Here is a 20,523-nt window from a genome sequence, read left to right as displayed (position 1 = left end):
TGCCACCCATTGAGGTGGCGGTAAGGGCTCCTGCACTAACTCAGCGGTAACCAGGCAGCACACAGCACTGCCCAATTACTGCCGGGTACACACCTGCGCTACAAAAATAAATATATTTTTGTAGCATCGTATATGACCGCGCTGGGGTGGGAAGTACCACCGGGCTGCTGCGGAAGCCCAGTGGTACTTACTTTTTAGCGAGTGGTGAGCCCAAGTTGGGCTTACTGCCACTTTGTAAAATGGGCCCATACATAGTGATTTGGTAATTTGGTGCCTAATAGCGTGTATATCATACAGAATTGTAGCACTTATGCATATGATAGGCTATACTACTTGGCATTTATGTGCATAAGTCATAGGCTCTATTCTATAATTGATGCCTGCAAATTGTTTAGTGTGCAGCTACAAGGGCAGGCCATGGACATGTCACAAAGCAACACACACAACTTATAGAATACTACATATCAATTGGCATTTCTTCCACATGGTACAAATTACTGCAAAAATGGAAGCCTAAATGTGTCTGGTTTGCAATCTGTTTGGGAAAAGGAGCTGGAAGTTCAACTCTCCTGATCAATGGAGATTTGTATGGCTACTTTCAACCAAAATCGGCTGCCTACGCTCAATCTATTTATTTTATATTACACAGAGTGCTTTGTACTCCTAATAAATTATCTAAGATATTAAAAATTATGGATAACAAATGTTGGCTTGTAAATCTGAAATTGGAACACTGGATCATCTTTTATTTCAGTGCCTATTTGTGGAGTCTTATTGGTCCTCAGTTTGGAAAATAATTTCCAGTCTTTTATCTTTATCAGAACTGCTCATGCATAAAATTTTAATGTTAGGAGCTATTGGTATCATTGATGGCATTTCTCCTCATGCAGCTAAACTCTTATGTATTCTACTACATATAGCTATTAAAATGATTTGTCATTGTTGGAAAGATCTTTCCAACTGATTATAATATGTGGTGGAATAATGTATATTTAATAGCTAAATATGAGTGTGTAGTAGCTGAAAAATATGGAACGATTTCCTCTTATATTAAAGAGTAGTCTTCATTGCAAAATTTTGCTAATATTCTATAACTTGCTTCATATGTAGCTTTTGTAAGTTAATTTTTTTGCTTGCAATAGTTATATATCCATGATTTTACTGTGTATTTATAAGGTGCTTTTGTATTTTTTAAATACTTTTCAATATATGATTGGTAACTTTGTAATTTTAAACTTGAATAAAATATTTGAAGAACAAAAAAAAGAATGCTATCAATTGCACATTGCACATTTAGGCATGACATACACCACCCACTGACCTCTCATAATCGAGCATGCCTACATTTCAGCATGCCAAAAATGTGGTTAGCAGAGTAGGGTTTAAAAAAGGTTTGGACAAGTTCCTAAAAGAAAAGTCCATAAGCCATTATTAAGATGGACTTGGGAAAATCCACTGCTTATTTCTGTTTTACTCTTTTGGGATTTTGCCAGGCACTTGTGGAAACAGGATACTGGATTTGTTGATGTACCTTCAGTCTGTCTCAGTATGGTGACGCTTATGTTCTTATGCCAGGTGCACTCAGCTGCCATTACAGAATTGACGCTAAGAATGCCCATTGTGGCACATACATATAAGCACCAAGTTATAGAATTGCTTCTTAGTCAGCAGTGCTAAAAATGCCTATTCACTGCTGACAATCTGAATAGTAGTGATATTCAGATAGCTTAGGCATTCTATTTTAAGACTGCTTTTCAAAACTCTCATCCAACTAGTCTGGTCTTGGCTTTGCCTATAAGCTATATGAATAATATGGGGCCAGCCAAGCAAATATTAATCCCATACTTCTAGCTTTTTGAAAATATGTGGATTTAAGTGACTGCACCAATCTTTTTGAATATCAACCCACATGTTTTTGCACCACCTTTAAACGAGGCAAAAAAAAAAAACGAGAGAGAGAGAGAGAAGGATCTGCTTGGCAAGCATTCTATAACAGTATCTTTAGTATATGTCACACTATATTCATTCAAAGGCACGTGGCTGCCTGTTTCTGAAAAATTCTACACAGTCATCGGAGAGCAGTTGCTAAAGCATAGGCAAATGTGGAGTTGAGCTGTAAAGGAGTGTTATGGTATCTGTGTCAGGGAGTGAAGGTTTGGAGGTCCAACTCTGTAACTGAGCTATTATTTTAGCTCATCGCCTACCTGATGTGGCTGCAATTGATCTACTTTTGTCGGTTGTAGCATCTGGTACAATCCATATTCCCTTCAGCTAAACAACAGTTTTTGTTGCATTTTAATTTGCAGATAGATGGTAGCCTACAGATTGTGTCTCCTTTGGCTACATTTAGGAACAAGCAACAGATAGCCAAATTTGCTTATTCCAAGGGTTACATTCTAGGTTTGGTATTTGTGCAAAAATTTGGTTCTGTGTTCTTGATGGATGAGTCTCAAGGTCTATGGGTACCTTAGTCAGTTCAGGTTCTTGTTGCCACCCCTCTCGGCTGGACTGTAGTGATGTGCTCCCAGATACCTGATGTTTGTAGTCATGGCGAATATCCAGGGAACACACACTCACAGCCGAGGGAGTGGAACAAATAAACTAACCTCGTCCTTTACTCTCAAAAAATAAAGGAGGAAAAGAAGCTAAATTTAGGATTTGTTCCTGAACTGGAAGAACCGCACCTTCAGATATACAAATTATCTTTTTCTTTATTGAATACAAATGCAAGCAAATTTTCATTCAAATAAACTCAAATTCACAATTACTGTGAGGCTTAATAGAACTGCAATAACATATTCAACATTCAAATGTAGTTTTACATGTATACCCTTAACTTTTTCTGTTTCTTTAAACAAAATCACCTAAAAAGGCAGAAAAGAACCTTTTCAGATGAATATTTAAATTGTCTTTTAATCAAAATCAGATATTTGTTTCTATGCTCTTTCCTTGCTATTGATGTCAGAATTTGAGTCTTTATGGGTATTATAGATGTTTGTGCAAAGATCTCACTTGAACCCAGAACACTTAGGCAAGTCAGGAAAACATGGATTTTTTTATATTTGATGTTGTTCTGTTCTTTAGTTTTCCCTTAAAATGTTGTAAACCAAAAAAAACCTATGTCCTTCAACACCCTTAGCTGTGGTTGAATTTATTTAGGTGAGGTCTTTCTTGCGTTGGAGCTCAGCCGGACATCCTGAAGAGGATAATTCACCAATCTCTTCTCCCTAAACCTCACTTATAAGGAAAATAAATTGAGGCAAAGTCCTTAAACTCCCTGCTTGTCCACTCTGGTGACAATTAATCAGTTCTCAATACTGTGGCCACACTCTCTAATTGAAATAAAATAAGTTAAAGGGTTTCTCACTACAAAACCTATTTCTCACTGTTGATTCCCTGTTCTAAAATCCAGCAGGCTTCACACTGCATTCAGAGATCTCACACAGTAACCCATTCCATATTCAAATGGTGATTCAACATTGCATCTCACAGACTTCACATATAAACATAACATTTCCCTGCACAGCTATCAGATCAATCTGGAAAATACAGCATACTCATACAAAAACAGTGCTGGATTTTCTTTAATCTGCAGTCTGATTCCAAACCCTGTACTGAACTCAGAACTCTCATCAACAACACACCTTTCCCACAGACACAGCTTAATGGCTTCTTTTTCCAAATATTAACTTCACTTCTCAGTCCTTCCCCTGTGTCATACTTAAAATCCTTACACACTTTCTCCTGACACCCTTATAGGCTTTCTCATGTAGTACAATTCCCACCACAAATCAAAGCCTCTCTCACCCTAAAATGGTAAATCACTTATCTCTGGAAATTCAGGGCTATACTGGAACATTCACTCAGCTCACTTCCAATATCAAAGTACCTTTTTTCAATGTCACTTATTTCACTTTAAACTCATAAAATATACTTTTATTTCTCTTACTTTTCACACACTCAGCCTTTCTCTCCATGCTCACAGCCCTGGTCTTCAGTTCACCAGTCCCCCTGGCAACCCACTCCCTCTAGAGGAACACCTGATTTCCCTCAACCAATCAGCTTGTCAGCTAAAGACTGTTTTTTTTTCTCTGATCTGTTTAGAGTCTCCCTCCCCCATATAAGTAAATGCAAAACTTCCTTTACAGAGAATTTCAAAGTCAATTTTAACCTGACTTGTACCCAAAACAGCAAGGAACATGGTTTATTCCTTGAAAAATAAAACCATATTTAAGAAACATCTCACATTTTCTTCAGCTAACTCTATTAACAAGTCCCAAACTAACTTTAAACCTTTTCCAGCCAGCAGCATCCACCAAAACCCTGGAACAACCCCCCCAGAGCCCCAGGAAAAACATTTAATATATGTTACCATATATTACATTCTCACTTTTTATTTGGTAACGTTATGTTGTATGAGAAAGTGAAGATTCAAGGTCTTCTCTGGTTAATTTCAGAGATAAGAATGTTCATAAAAGATTTTAATGCTGCTGCAGGAAAGTATGGCTATGATTACAGGTCTAATCACCAAAATAACACACAAAGCGAGCTTTTTTGACAGTATGAGTTCAACACTTTGAAAAATGGAAAAAAACCGGCGGAAAATACCTTAGAAAGCTGTGGCCACCAGCTGCAAGGCTGGAACAAATAGTGTAAATCTTCTTAATCACAGTTCTTCTCTTTAATCATTGGTCATAAAAAACCTCCGATCCGTCCTTAATGTGTCTTTATGATTTTTAAATTTTTCTTATTGCATATGTGCAAAACACTTAGTAAAACAAACACTTTCCACCACAGTGCTGCAATAGCCACTCATAAATTCAACTTTTTTTTGTTACATTTGTACCCTGCGCTTTCCCACTCATGGCAGGTTCAATGCAGCTTACATGGGGCAATGGAGGGTTAAGTGACTTGCCCAGAGTCACAAGGAGCTGCCTGTGCCTGAAGTGGGAATTGAACTCAGTTCCTCAGGACCAAAGTCCACCATCCTAACCACTAGGCCACTCCTCCACTTAGCTTGACTGTGTTCGACCATCCCAGGAAGGCATCCAGACCCAATGGACCTGTTTCACCATAGGGCTTCTTCAGGGGATAATGAATACCAGAATCCTGTTTGCGGGTTATGGTCGGTCCAGGCTTAACAGCTGCACTGAAGAAGTGCTCTGGATGTAAAAATCTTATGATTACAGGTCACAATATCCAGTCATTGGTGGATGTTTGTGGGTAGTCAGTTGAAGAGGCTCTTCAGGCATTTCCTCCACTGAGGAAACAACACCATGGGAGGGTAGCATGTGTCTTGGCTCTATAGGTTGATAAGGAATTGGTGATAGCTAAATGAGAAGATAGGTATGCTGAATATCGATGGTGAGCTAACAAGTATGTAGGATTAAGAGAGTGCTATCTTGTGTGTTTGTGTGAGTATTGGAAGAGGTCATTAGTGCAAAAACAAGACTATGAGAGACTGAAGGTGTGTCCTTTTCTTAATTGCTCAAATGTATTGTTCCATTTAATAAGAAATTGACTATATTTCTGGGCAGTATTGATGTTAGCTTTTGTCCATAGGCAAAGGTTTTTGCTGCATTTTTAAAGAATAAGGTTAAATATCTTAGGGAGTTTGGCTGTCTAAAGGCTGGGGCATTATACACTCCTTGACTGTCCTTGCCTAGTCATTCATGGCAATCAATTGAACAAGTGAGTCAGAAGGAAGTGGAAATGGTCTTATTATAGATGAATCTAGGGGAAGGAGGTTGTGTTTTGGACCCCTAGCCATTTGGGTTAGTGCAGTCCGGGACCCTTTTACAAAGGCGAGCTGAAAAATGGCCTGCAGTAGTGTAGACACATGTTTTGGGTGCGCACAGAATCATTTTTCAGGGCACCTGTAAAAAATGTCTTTTTAAGATTTTTGACAAAACTGGACATGTGGCAAAATGAAAATTGTCATGTGTACATTTTGGGTCTGAGAACTTACCATCAGTCATTGACCTAGCAGTAAGGTCTCAGGCGATAATGGTCTACATGTATAGAATGACAATTACCTCCCAATTGCCACATGCGTGCCAGAAAATAGTAACATTTTCTGGCACGAATAGCGGACACACATCAAAAATGAAATTACTGCAAGGGCTATGTGGCAGCTAGGTGATAACTCAAAATTGACATGCATTGGGTGCGTGTATGCGCCTATGCGGCTTAGTAAAAAGGCCCCTCTGTTAAGGAGGTGGTGGTACTGTTTCTGGCCTGTCTAGTCAATATATTGTTGACAAAGGGTCTATTCTTGTCAGAGTTCAAACAAACAGTTGTTTGTCTCTTGCTTAAAAAAGAAAAAAGAAGTCTTCCTTGGATAGGTTTAACCTTGTAAATTATTAGTTTCCCTCTCAGCAAGGAAGCTGATTGGAGTTTCTTGAGGGTGTCTCAGTGTTAGATCCATTCCAAAGCAGATTTAGGCATGGTCACAATACAGAGACTTTGAGGTGCATTTTTGATATGATGTCTAAGTTGGACTTTGGACATTTTGCAAATCTGAATAGCAAAGTAACCATTTTTGAAAGAGCAAAACATCTATCTTCTTTTTTTTTTTTAAATACTATTTGTAACAAGGTTTCATGATCTGCATGTTTATTGAGAATATAGCCATTAAAAAATGCACCAGTGAAAAACATAGAAATCAAGTCATTGGGATATAGGATGGGCCAGCATTTTTAGCAGACTGGTCCCCTAGACATACTAGGAGAGCAATGGGGCACTGCAGTGGACTTCATATAAATGCTACCAGGTACCCCTCTCATCGGTGTTCCCTTATCTTGGTTGATGAGCCCTCCAAAACTCACCCAAAACCCACTACCCCCAGCTGTACACCACTAGAAAAGCCCTTATAGATGAAGGGGGCACCTATATGTGGGTACAGTGGGTTTCTGGTGAGTTTTGAAGGGCTCACAGTTTCCACCATAAGTGTATCAGGAAGGGGGAGGGATGGGCCTGGGTCCACCTTTCAACAGTGCAGTGCAGCCACCATTACACTACTCCAGGGTCCTGCATGCTGCTCTAATGTACGTGGCTATAACATCTGAGGCTGTCATAGAGGCTGGTGAGTACTATTTTTATTAACCCTTTTGGGGGGTGGGAGGGGGGTCAGTGACCACTGGGAGAGTAATGGGGGTCATCCCTGAATACCAATTTGGATGTTTTGAGAAGAAATCCGTCCACATGCTGCTTTATGACACTTTTTGGTCGTTTTTCTCTTTTGAAAATGAGTTGCATGGTGAATTATTTTTGCAAGGTTCTTTATCAGAAGGGCTCCACCTTTTTTTTTAATGATGTTAGATCTTCCACTTTATTTATTATTTTAAACTCCAGCCCCCATGGTACACAGTTATTCCGACAGTGCACCAACACTACAACTATCTGCAACTTTAACACTGAGGTGCATCCAGTTTACTGCAGAGGCTGAGTGAATTCAGATGTCAGGGTATAGTGCTGGCATGATTTGCTTCTTTTTCTGATTGATTGATTGCTTGCATAAATAAGTCTGCATGGTGGCCCATTGAGGTAGACACACCATAGGGCTCTCTTCTTTTGGCAGTACTTCTCAACATCTGTTACTGCTCACAATTCTGTTAAGGCAGAAGGGTGTTCAGTTTAGAATCTATAGCGATAATATCCAGTTGATTCTGCCTTTTGATGTGAAGCTTGGGAACTCACCTCAACAGACAGAGATAATTTTCGTAATCCAGAACTAGTTGTCTGCAAATTATTTTGTTTTTTTTAAATAAGATAGAGATTTTATGAGTGGGGTGAACCTGTGCCCTAATGGGTTATGAAGCATACAGATTGGCTCAGTAGTAGTTCCACAGCTGACTGACTACTGTATAGTTTGGAAGTATAATTGGACTCCCAAATGCAGATGAAATCTCGTGGGCACCATGGTGGGGAGTACTTTTCACAAGTTCTGCTGGGTCAGAAAGATGCTGTATTTGTTATCGTCACAGGATTTTCACATGGTTATGTAATTGCCTTGGCTTGACTATTGTAATGATTTGTACTTGGGGTTTCCAGCTTCAGAATGCTGTGGCATAGATAATTATGGGTTGTAGTTTGTGTGAGCATATTTGCCCAAAGTTATAGGTGTTTCATTGGCTGTGTATTGTACAGCAGTCTATGTTTAAGATTTGCACACTGATTTTTAGAATTTTACAAAGGATAAGCCACACCTATTTGAAAAATTTACATTTGATCTTTCCAGTCAAGCATTACAGCCACAGGATGCTAATCTGTTGTATGCTCCCTCAGTTAGGAAGGCTCAGCTGGCAGCATCCAGGAAGATTGCTTTCTCAGTTGCCTGACCAGCCCTACTGAACTCGCTGCCTGTGGCCTCAAGGGAGAAGGAAGCCTTTTTTTCAAGCAACTGAAAATCTGACTGCTTGTGCAGACCTTTAGGTTAGGTTTTTGATTTGTATGTGTTTTTCTGTTGGGCACAAGATTGTCTGTTTTATTCTTTGTTTTTAATGAACTTTGGGGATCTTTTACAAAGTGGCAGTAAGCTCAATGTGGGCTTACCACTCGTTAATCCAGGAACTACGGCCTGCCCAATGAGGCCGCCGATGGTAGTTACAGCTGGACTGCGTATCTTTTCTGGCTCTCCAGAAATTTGATTTTTTTTTTTCTGTAGCATGGCGCTAACCCATTTGTCTTTTTGGTCCATTTTTGAAAAAAAAAAAAAACAGCCAAGTGCAAAATGCACAAAATCGTGCCATCGGGATGTAGGAGGAGCCAGCATTCTTAGTAGACTGGCCACACAGACATCCCAGCAGAGCAGTGGGGCACCCTAGGGAGCAGTGCAGTGGATTTCACATAACAGGTCCAAGGTACACATCTCACTATTGCTCAGAACCCTCCGAAACCCACAAAAACCTACTGTACCAAATTGTACAACACTACACTAGGCTTTATGGCTGCAGGTGTCACCTATATGTAGGAACAGTAGGTTTTTGAGGGGGTTTGGGGAACTGATACTTTTCCATCACAAGTGTAAAAATTAGGGTGGATTATAAGTCTGGTTCCCCCTCTACATAGTGCATTGCAACAACCACTAGGCTACTCCAGGGACCTGCTTTCTGCTCTAACAGGACTGATTATGACATCTGAGGCTGTCTTAGAGGTTGGTATGTACTATTTCTTTTACATCTTTAGGTGGTGGGAGGGGCCAGTGACCACTGAGGGAGTAAGGGGGGGGGGGGGGGTCATTCCTCTATTCATCTAGTGGTTATCTGGTCATTTAGGGCATTTTTTGTGGCTTATTCTTTCAAAAGACAGGTCTAGCTCAAAATGTCTTAGTTTTAGTCCTGGAAGTTTGTGTTTTGTTTCATTTGTGACTGAAAAACTTTCAGGTGTTAGGAACGCCCAAAATCCCTTCCTTAACACACCCCTGACATACTCTTTTGAGATTGGGATGCACTGCAGGGGAATAGAATAGACAAATGTCTGGAAAATGGGTTTTCGAGAATACCTATTTGGACACTTTTATGAGAAAAACATCTAAATGTTGCTTTATGCCAATTTTTTGACCTTTTTCTCTTTTGAAAATGAGCTCCATAGTAACCTATGTAACTTTCTAAGTCTTAAAATTACTTTATCGAGTGTTATGGACACTTGTTAAAAGCACATAAATTAAATTTATGTTCCAAATCAACTTCATGTCCTATTCTATTGTACTAATGTTTAACATATGGGGAGTGCTAAGGAAAGACTGCTTACTATTGAATGCATTCTTCTTGTGGTACTAATATGAAAATAGCAGCAGCTGATAAATGCAGTCAAGCCACAGAGGTTATAGCTTATAGGATCTGGTTCAGATTTATGATGCAACTTTGTAAAGCTCAGATATTTAATGGACTCAAATTTTTGTAATATCTTTTTCTTGCATTTTTAAAAGCATTATTTGTCATTTTTCCTTGTAATAACAATTAAAAGTGCTGGAATAAAAACATCTTAAGACTGAAATCAGCATACCATTAACAGCCACTATACCTCTGGATCATAGTGGATGATATGTAGGCACATTTGCATTTTTTGGGTAGACTTCTACGGTCAGTGCCCTGAGAAAGGCAAGGACAAATCAAACTCGGGTATACATATAAAGTGTCATATACCATGTAAATGAATTTATCTTGTTGGGCAGACTGGATGGACCGTACAGGTCTTTATCTGCCGTCATTTACTATGTTACCATGTTACTATGTTAATAGGATGGAATATGTTCTTGTATTTTCAAAATTGCAAATATGTTCCCTGTCTTCACATAGCTAAAAAAAAATTTACATTTCTATTTCTGTATATAATGTACACAATGAATTGATAACACCTGTTTAAGAAGGGTAGTCATGTTGATAAACTAGATATTTCTATAAAAGTCATAACAAACTTTACCCTGCTTAGCGATTTAATCAAATCAAAATGTGACTAAAGGATTATTCTCAAAATGTCAAAACTGATCATTTGACATTTTTGGCAAATAGAAAAAATGTATCTTGGATCATCAGTAATACCATTTGTGATAGGATATCAACTCTTACCTTTCTCAATTTATTAGAAAGTGCTCTCATATTTTGAATTATATATTCTAACTTACAGTCCACAGCTCCTATCTCATCCCGCTAAGAAACTATCTTATTGATATTTGTACAGTGGGGGAAATAAGTATTTGATCCCTTGCTGATTTTGTAAGTTTGCCCACTGACAAAGACATGAGCAGCCCATAATTGAAGGGTAGGTTATTGGTAACAGTGAGAGATAGCACATCACAAATTAAATCCGGAAAATCACATTATGGAAAGTATATGAATTTATTTGCATTCTGCAGAGGGAAATAAGTATTTGATCCCCCACCAACCAGTAAGAGATCTGGCCCCTACAGACCAGGTAGATGCTCCAAATCAACTCATTACCTGCATGACAGACAGCTGTCGGCAATGGTCACCTGTATGAAAGACACCTGTCCACAGACTCAGTGAATCAGTCAGACTCTAACCTCTACAAAATGGCCAAGAGCAAGGAGCTGTCTAAGGATGTCAGGGACAAGATCATACACCTGCACAAGGCTGGAATGGGCTACAATACCATCAGTAAGACGCTGGGCGAGAAGGAGACAACTGTTGGTGCCATAGTAAGAAAATGGAAGAAGTACAAAATGACTGTCAATCGACAAAGATCTGGGGCTCCACGCAAAATCTCACCTCGTGGGGTATCCTTGATCATGAGGAAGGTTAGAAATCAGCCTACAACTACAAGGGGGGAACTTGTCAATGATCTCAAGGCAGCTGGGACCACTGTCACCACGAAAACCATTGGTAACACATTACGACATAACGGATTGCAATCCTGCAGTGCCCGCAAGGTCCCCCTGCTCCGGAAGGCACATGTGACGGCCCGTCTGAAGTTTGCCAGTGAACACCTGGATGATGCCGAGAGTGATTGGGAGAAGGTGCTGTGGTCAGATGAGACAAAAATTGAGCTCTTTGGCATGAACTCAACTCGCCGTGTTTGGAGGAAGAGAAATGCTGCCTATGACCCAAAGAACACCGTCCCCACTGTCAAGCATGGAGGTGGAAATGTTATGTTTTGGGGGTGTTTCTCTGCTAAGGGCACAGGACTACTTCACCGCATCAATGGGAGAATGGATGGGGCCATGTACCGTACAATTCTGAGTGACAACCTCCTTCCCTCCGCCAGGGCCTTAAAAATGGGTCGTGGCTGGGTCTTCCAGCACGACAATGACCCAAAACATACAGCCAAGGCAACAAAGGAGTGGCTCAGGAAGAAGCACATTAGGGTCATGGAGTGGCCTAGCCAGTCACCAGACCTTAATCCCATTGAAAACTTATGGAGGGAGCTGAAGCTGCGAGTTGCCAAGTGACAGCCCAGAACTCTTAATGATTTAGAGATGATCTGCAAAGAGGAGTGGACCAAAATTCCTCCTGACATGTGTGCAAACCTCATCATCAACTACAGAAGACGTCTGACCGCTGTGCTTGCCAACAAGGGTTTTGCCACCAAGTATTAGGTCTTGTTTGCCAGAGGGATCAAATACTTATTTCCCTCTGCAGAATGCAAATAAATTCATATACTTTCCACAATGTGATTTTCCGGATTTAATTTGTGATGTGCTATCTCTCACTGTTACCAATAACCTACCCTTCAATTATGGGCTGCTCATGTCTTTGTCAGTGGGCAAACTTACAAAATCAGCAAGGGATCAAATACTTATTTCCCCCACTGTAGCTTCTGTCATGTTTTAATAACTACTACTAGAAAGTTCTCAAAAATTAAGATAAATGCAAAAGTAAAAAACAGATCTCCACAAATAACCTACATATAATAAAAGATAAGTAAAGGAAATATTTTTAATGATCATCAACATCAGCTAGCTTATTATCTGCTTATTGCAGCGTTATAAGAGCTCATAATATTTCATCATTGGTCCAGATCTCAAAACTCATATTGCATATTCAATGTGCATTAATCAAAATCCATCCACAAAACAAACCAAAAAAATCACTTGAAAAGCAGTCTTTTTTCTATATATTTATTGTCACGTATCTCCAATCCAAAGATCTGACCCCAGACCCTACACAATTGTGTTTTGAGCCAGATGCTTAGCTTCATGGGAAACCCTTCACATATAAAATGTACAGCAACTGTTAAGCTGCAGTAAGTGCATTTCAGTAAAAGGGCCCCTTAAATAGTGTCACAACATGCCTAGCCATCTGCCTGGGATTACCCCATGGCCACTTAGAGGGTCTATCCTCAGCACAGCTGAGATCAGCCTGCACCTGCCGCTTGTGCTGTAGACTAGCACCCCCAGGTTACAACCACCTCTGGGTGAGTCTCCCATTCTCAAACTATCCCACAAAAGAAAAATATGCTATCAGCAAACAGTAACAGATAACTGAAATATTGATCAATTATAACACTAACTAAACATTTACTTCCTAGAAAGTACCTGGGGAGATCAGGACATATAGAAGGGAATAATTGAACGGCGCCGGCAAAATAGATTGCCGGCAATCTATTTTGGGGGTGCCGCAAACAGCTGGCCGAACCGTATTATCGAAAAAGATGGCCGGCCATCTTTTCTTTTGATAATACGGTTTGGCCCGGCCAAATGCCAGAGTTCGCCAGGTTTGAGATGGCCAGTTTTGTTTTTCAGTGATAATGGAAAAAAATGCCGGCCATCTCAAACCTGGCAAAATCCAAGGCATTTGGTCATGGGAGGAGCCAGCATTTGTAGTGCACTGGCCCCCCTGACATGCCAGGACACCAACCAGGCACCCTAGGGGGCACTTCTAAAAAATATATATATATATATACAAATACCTCCCAGGTGCATAGCTCCCTTACCTTGGGTGCTGAGCCCCCCAAATCCCCCCAAAACCTACTCCCCACAACTCTACACCACTACCATAGCCCTTATGGGTGAAGGGGGCACCTACGTGTGGGTAGAGTCGGTTTTGGGGGTTTGGAGGGCTCTACATTAACCACCACAAGTGGAACAGATAGGCGGGGATGGGCCTGGGTCCGCCTGCCTGAAGTCCACTGCAACCAACAAAAACTGTTCCAGGGACCTGCATACTGCTGTCAGGGAGCTAGGTATGACATTTGAGGCTGGCATACTGGCTGGCAAAAAAAAGTTTTTATTTTTTTTTAGTGTGGGAGGGGGTTGGTGACCACTTGGAGAGTACGGGGAGGTCATCCCCCCATTCCCTCCGGTGGCCATCTGGTCAGTTGGGGCACCTTTTTGAGGCTTGGTCATGAAAATAAAAGGACCAAGTAAAACTGGTGAAATACTGATTAATGCTGCTTTTTTTCCATTATCCGCGAAAGCCGCCCATCTGGTAGCCACGCCCATGCCCGCCCATGTCCCGCCTTCGCTACGCCGCCGACACGCCCCTTGAACTTTCGCCAGCTCGGCGATGGGAAAGTGGCGATGGTGTCAAAAAAGCAGCTTTCTATTATACCGATTTTGCCACTTTTGAGATATCGCCAGCCATCTCCGGATTTATGTCGGAAGATCGTCGGCGATCACATTCAAAAATAAGCCCGATAGCTACTCACCAGTTATGAACTATAACTGTTTTATAGGGCTTCAGCAAAGAGCTTTCTCTCTCTCTCTTCTCCCGGGCTGAAACTAGGGCAAAAGCCTGTACAATTCAAATGAAAAAAGCTCCAGGGCCAATCAGAACCTAGTCAACAACAACATTTTTAAAAACTGGTTACATCACTACAGACATTTCCTTTATCTGTGCTAACTAAAGAAGGGAAAGATCAGTTCTTTGTAACAGCTTAAAACCTATTCCATTAAAACGTTTCATGCTGGCTCTTCCACATTAATCCAAGTTTAACCATATGGGACTAGACTCTATAAATGGTGCCTAAATGTTAGCACTGATAAAAAAAAAAACAGCAGATAGCACTATTCTATAAACCATGCTTTCAGTTAGTTGCAGTTTACAGAATAGCACCTAGAAACGGAAGCCATGATTATATTTAGGTGCAACCCAGAGGCGTAGCCAGGTTTTGACATCAGGGGGAGCAAACTTTTATAAAATAGGCGCCAGTTGGTGTCAGCTAGACAGCAGTGCCTGTGTTGTTTTCAGGTGTAGTGGCTGTGGCGGGTAATGATTAATACAGGCTGTCTCTATTGCGTCCTACCTACAAGGAAACAGGAAGTTACATCAGGAGATAGGACACAGAAGAGATCCTTGGACTGTCCACAGCAGGCAACCTGTCTTCTTAACTACAAGTAAAAATATTAAAATTGTGACCATCACCTCAGGAACAGCACATACACTTCTTCCAGTGCTGGACACTTTGTTTAAATCAGATGAGTTCTATGGGATGTGGAGACCACTAGCCTTGAGCATTTTTGTTTTGTGTGACAAGGGCCACCAAAGGCACCCGTAGCCCCACAGCCTACTTTCAAATAGGGCCAGACACTGTGAAATAACACAAAACTCTGCAAAATGACACCCACAACCTATACTGAAAACTTACAACACCATAATAGCCCTAAACCACCTATGAAAACACGGTGCTACAAATATTACACTGGGCCCTAGAGCAGTGTTTCCCTAGGTGGTCCTGGATTACCCCCTTGCCATTCAGGTTTTCAGGCTATCCACAATGAATCTGCATGTAATGGAGGCAGTTTATGCAAATCAATTTCCATGCATATTTATTGTGGATAGCCTGAAAAACTGACTGGCAAGGGGGTACTCTAGGTCCTACTTACGAACCACTGCCCTAGAATACCAAGCTTACCACACCATAACAGCTCTAACCCACCAATGTAAAGACAGTGCTATATATATTACACTGGACTCTAGAGCACCAATATACCTACTGTTGGGAAACTGGAAAAGGCTGCACTGTTACACATTCCTACATAGTCACTACATGCTAGCAGAATCCTTCATCTCAGTCACACATGCAGAACATGGACAGACCCTCATCTCATCTAATACAGAATAGGGAGCCACAAAAAAACCCATACAAAAGTTGAAATAGAGACCTCCTCCACTCTGCTCAAGAAATCCAGATTCAGTACAACACTGGTAAAAGAGAAACAGAATGAATTTTCTCCTGTACTTCGCAAAATAAAAATAGAAAAAAGAAAAAAATGCACATTTTACAAAGCAGGTACATCTCAGTCCTTACAAAGTATTACATAAAAATATTTTTTTCTTTTCTACCTTTGTTGTCTGGGAATTTAATTTTCTAATTGGGCTGGTCCCAGTCTTTTTTTTTTTTATTTCCATGTTCCATAAGTAAGTCTTTACGCTAGCTGCTGTTACCACATCCTCCGGCAAAGAGTTCCAGAGCTGGCGTTATGGGGCATAAGGAATCACATCTTAACTTCATCTATTTTGTAGAAGTTTACATTGTAGATACACAAATGGATTATTCCGTTTTGAGGCATGTTTCAGGGACAACTGGTTTTATAAGTCAAAATAAAAATCAATATTTACTTTCATGCAGATTTCTTCTGTTTAAACATAACTAAACAGGATATAAGCCACTAATGCAGTCCATTGGTTTTCTTATATTTTGTTCCTGTGATGACATATGCTGTGCCCAAAATGAAAACTCTTCTCTCTGTCTGGTCAGTAATAAAAGGAGCTCATTGCAAACACTATCAACCTTAAAAGGTTGTTTTGTTGCTGTACATGAGGAATTGTGATATTGAATAAATAAGTATACTGTATCCCTAGTCATGTATCCAAAGTTTATATAGTCCTTTCAAGAAAGTCAGTTAATCGTTTAACTTATTAGTGGAACATAGCCACAGAGGCATGGTATGGTCGCATTTTCACTATGGTAATACTAGAGCCCAGCTAAGGAACAGGTTAGTCTTCACTGAACCAAACTTGCTTTCCTTGTGTCCATCACCACAGAATTCAGTTATATCATGGGAGCAAACACATAGACATGTCTGAAACATTTGACAAAGTTGAGATTAGCATATATACCAACTGGGATTTAAAAGTCTGTACTTTAGTGATGCTGCTTGTTCAGAAATCATAGCCATAAGTATAGCCAGTTATTCAAATATCACATGCACACACCAGAACAAGCATCCATACACACACTGCAAAACAACTGCTACAGAGTACATCCCAAACTTTTAATTTTCTTATTTCTATCTTCCAAAATTTTAGACAGCAGATGTACAGATCAGCAGACCCAAAGCAGTCAGAAACAACAGTTTATACCTAATTGTTCAACCACCCTTAGGATTCATTCATCTTTGGATATAAAAAGCAAAACCACGTGCATATAAGGACTAAATAAACAAATTCAAACACAAGTTTAAAGCAAATGCCCTTAATATGTAATACTTAGTAGCAATAATGAAACAATGATCAAATAAAATTGCTGCCAATGATTAAAATCAACAACGTGAATAGAGCAGCTCCTCCTAGATTTGCTTGCTTCGAGTGTAACGGCTGCGCAGAGCGGAGGAAAGGGAGAGAGACTATAGAAGCAAAAGGTAAAAGACAGATACAGCAGTGGCTTGCCTTAAGTTTCAATATTTTCAGTTGACCTCCTTGTTTGCCTCGTTGCCTTGCCTCCCCAACTTGGCTGCGCCGCTGCAACAAAAATGAAGCCACGTGCGGGACCATAGTCCTATGTGCACCACTGGTGCCTTGCTTCTGCCGGTTTCCTTCCTCCACTCCCTCCTCCCAACCCAAACAGGAAGTTACATCTTGCGGGGGTTGAGGGAAAATACTGGCAGAGAGGCGGCATAGGGCTATAACAGCTAGCTTAGTTAAGTTCCAAGTCAGTCAGGGAAGGGCAGACTGCCACAGATCAAAATGCAGCGGCTGCGAGGAAAGGTTAATCCAGCAAGAGGCGGCAGGAGCCTTTGGTGCATAGGCGCCATTTTATTTGAAAGAGTGTTTAGGGGCGCGACCGCTCCCCCTGCACCCCACCTAGCTATGCCACTGGTGCAACCATTTACATGAATGCAAACCTGGTGTAAATCCCCTTGTGTAAATTACGTGCAGACCCTAATGTTCATAAATTGTAGGAACACCCCCAACCCGCCAATACCTCTCCCATGGCCATGCCCCCTTTTCAGATCCACGCACTAGAATTTACATGTACCTCTTTATAGAATACACTTAAAGAGATGAACACGTAAATTCTAATTATTGCCAATCAGTGCCGATAATTGCTTGTTATTTGCCAATTTACAGCACTGATTGGTTTGTTGAACAAATTAAGTTGCACGTACAAATTGGATGCACCATATACAGAATCTGGAGGATGATTTGTAATTTATTCTTTAAAATAATTTCCACCATTTTAACCAGCACTGGTATCAGGCTCATTTATTTGGATCATCCCTGGAGTCCTTTTTGAAAACTGGTATTACAGTGGCTACCCTATAATCTTCAGGTTCAGGTTGAAAGCAGTAGCAATTTCATATTTAACTTGCTTTAGAACTATGGATGAATACCATAAGATCTCTGTGATTTGCTGCAATTTAGTTTGTCAATGTGTTCTAGTATCCTTTGAGATTCACACCAGTTTGTTTCAGTTCCTCTAAATCATAACCTTTGGGTTTTGCTGGGTATAATCGACTTTCAAAATTCTTCCCTGCCCCAGCAAACTACTTACATTTTGTCTGGAAAACTAAATTTCTCAGGCAAATATCTTCATTGAATAATATCCTATATAATCTTTTATATTTAACACGCTTGATAGCTGTCAAAAATCTTTTACAGTTGGGATTTAAAGTGCAAATTTAAACTAAGACTAAAACATATGTGAGCTATTGCAGAGTATTGCATGCTTGTTTCTACTATATTTTCTCTCTCACTCTTTTTTTAATATTCATCTTGTTTGCTTGTATATTGTGTTGTACAAATCCATAGAACAATTTCAGGCTGCTCATCGAGGTGAAACAGTTTAAAACTTGCTTATTTTCTTTAAGCTGCCAACCAACATGATTTAAATTTAGAAATGATAATGGCAAATTGGGCACAGTATCGGTGTATTTGCATTGTCAAATGTTGACCAGTAATTTGCCATCTGCGATGTTAATAGTGATCTTAATCAAAGTCAGTCAGGTAGAAAATGAAGGCTGAAGGCTTTACAGTAATGGTAAGCCAGTTCATGGGTTGAATGTCTCAGCAGGTAAAAATTGCTTAAAAATAGTTTATAGTAGAGCAAATAAGATATTATTTTCTATGGTGATTACATTTGATTAAAAAGAATGTTTCCCTCGATATGAATAGAATGGAAGTTGGGCTGCAGGCAGGTACATATGTTGTACCAGTTTTATATGGGAAGTTATGTGCATGCATTATTTTTGAATATTACCCAATGGGAAGCAAACAGTGTGCACCAGAGGTGTGCAGGGGGACTGATTCCCCATCCCCATCTGTCCCTAGTCAATTCTTTCCATCCCACCCTATCCTCATCATATTGATACCATTTATTTATTTATTACATTTGTACCCTGCGCTTTCCCACACAATGCAGGCTCAATGCGGCTTACGTAGTAATTTGAAATACAAAGTCATATAATAGAAATTTCAAAACATTGTAAGGAGCTTGATAGTATATGATAAGTTGATCTTGATAATGTATGATTAGTATAAGAGAGGGAAGACAGGATAGGATAGTATAAATTTGGGAGAAATGGGGTAAGGAGGGATAAAATAAAGGGGAGATTGCGAAGAGAAGGATGGGATGAGTAGAGGGGGAATGGGGAGGTATGGTAAGTAAAACCAATGATGGGGTCGTTATCTAAATCAGAATAGAATTGGGAGTGGAGGTTGGTGAGATTAGGTTGGGGCATCCCCACAGTTTTCTTTCCCATCCCCGTAATCAACCCATATTTAAAAGATCTTGTAAATTCAAACAAAATGTAAACAATAGGCATTATTTTGTTAAATATGAAAAAAAAATAATTTTTATTATTAACATAGACTCCTCTTTTGATTTTTTTAAAAAAATTTTCTAGCTGAGGTGTGCACAGGGACATAATCTGTTCCCTACTGACCTCCCCATTTTCATTCACTTCTGATCCATCCCCTCCCATTCCCATTCACTTTGGATCTGTCCAACACTATTCCCACAGTACTGATTGTTTTGGTATGAATACTGTGGATTCTCATGAGTTTCCCATTGTTCCAAACCTGTGCACACCTCTAGTGTGCACACACATGTCCACCTATTCTTTGGCATTTTATTCTTTTTTTAATTTTATTATTCTTATTTTATTCTGTATGCTTACTAGCATAAATCCAAACTATAAACCAGTACATATCTTCACCCAGATTAAACCTTAAGGGCATACAAGGTGTATACATATATGTTTAAGGACATGTACTCAAGACAATTTAAGAAAAGATAATTTCTGTGCATAACATTCTCTTTTTACTACAAAACTCTTCTCAAACTTAACCCTTTTAAGGACAATTCTATAATAGGGCAACTACATTTAGGTGCCTAGAGGGTGCTTAATTGCAGCCAGTTCTATAAAGGAAAGTAGATGTCTGATAATACCAAATTGGATGCGGTATTAGTGCAGTTGCAATGTCAAATGGAGGGAATTTAATAAATGGCACTGAAAATTGAGTGCTCAAAAACTTGAGCATTAAGCGCTATTCTATAAAGAGTGTGTGCCCTTTGGAGAACAGTCTACACTGTGGATCCCACGCCAAAGTTTTGGGTACCCCTGATAAAAGCAAATGTAAATGCTGGTGCCCAGCTTAGGCACACTTCAGGCAAATTCTGTAAATCCATGTGTAACGTTTTAGAATGCCCCTGTCATGACCCTGGCTATGCCTCATTTTCAGATAAGTGCAATGTAAATTAGTTGCCGTGCAAGTCCCGCAGCAAGCCCTTTTAAGATGCGGTAAGCGTGGGGGGGCATAATCGAACGTCACTGGCGAAATAGATTGCCGGCGATCTATTTTGGCGGCGGCGGTGCAACAGCTGGCCGGAACCGAATTTTTG

Source organism: Microcaecilia unicolor, chromosome 10, assembly GCF_901765095.1.
Source record: "Microcaecilia unicolor chromosome 10, aMicUni1.1, whole genome shotgun sequence".
Lineage (NCBI taxonomy): Eukaryota > Metazoa > Chordata > Amphibia > Gymnophiona > Siphonopidae > Microcaecilia > Microcaecilia unicolor.
Note: the sequence above shows the minus strand (reverse complement) of the source record.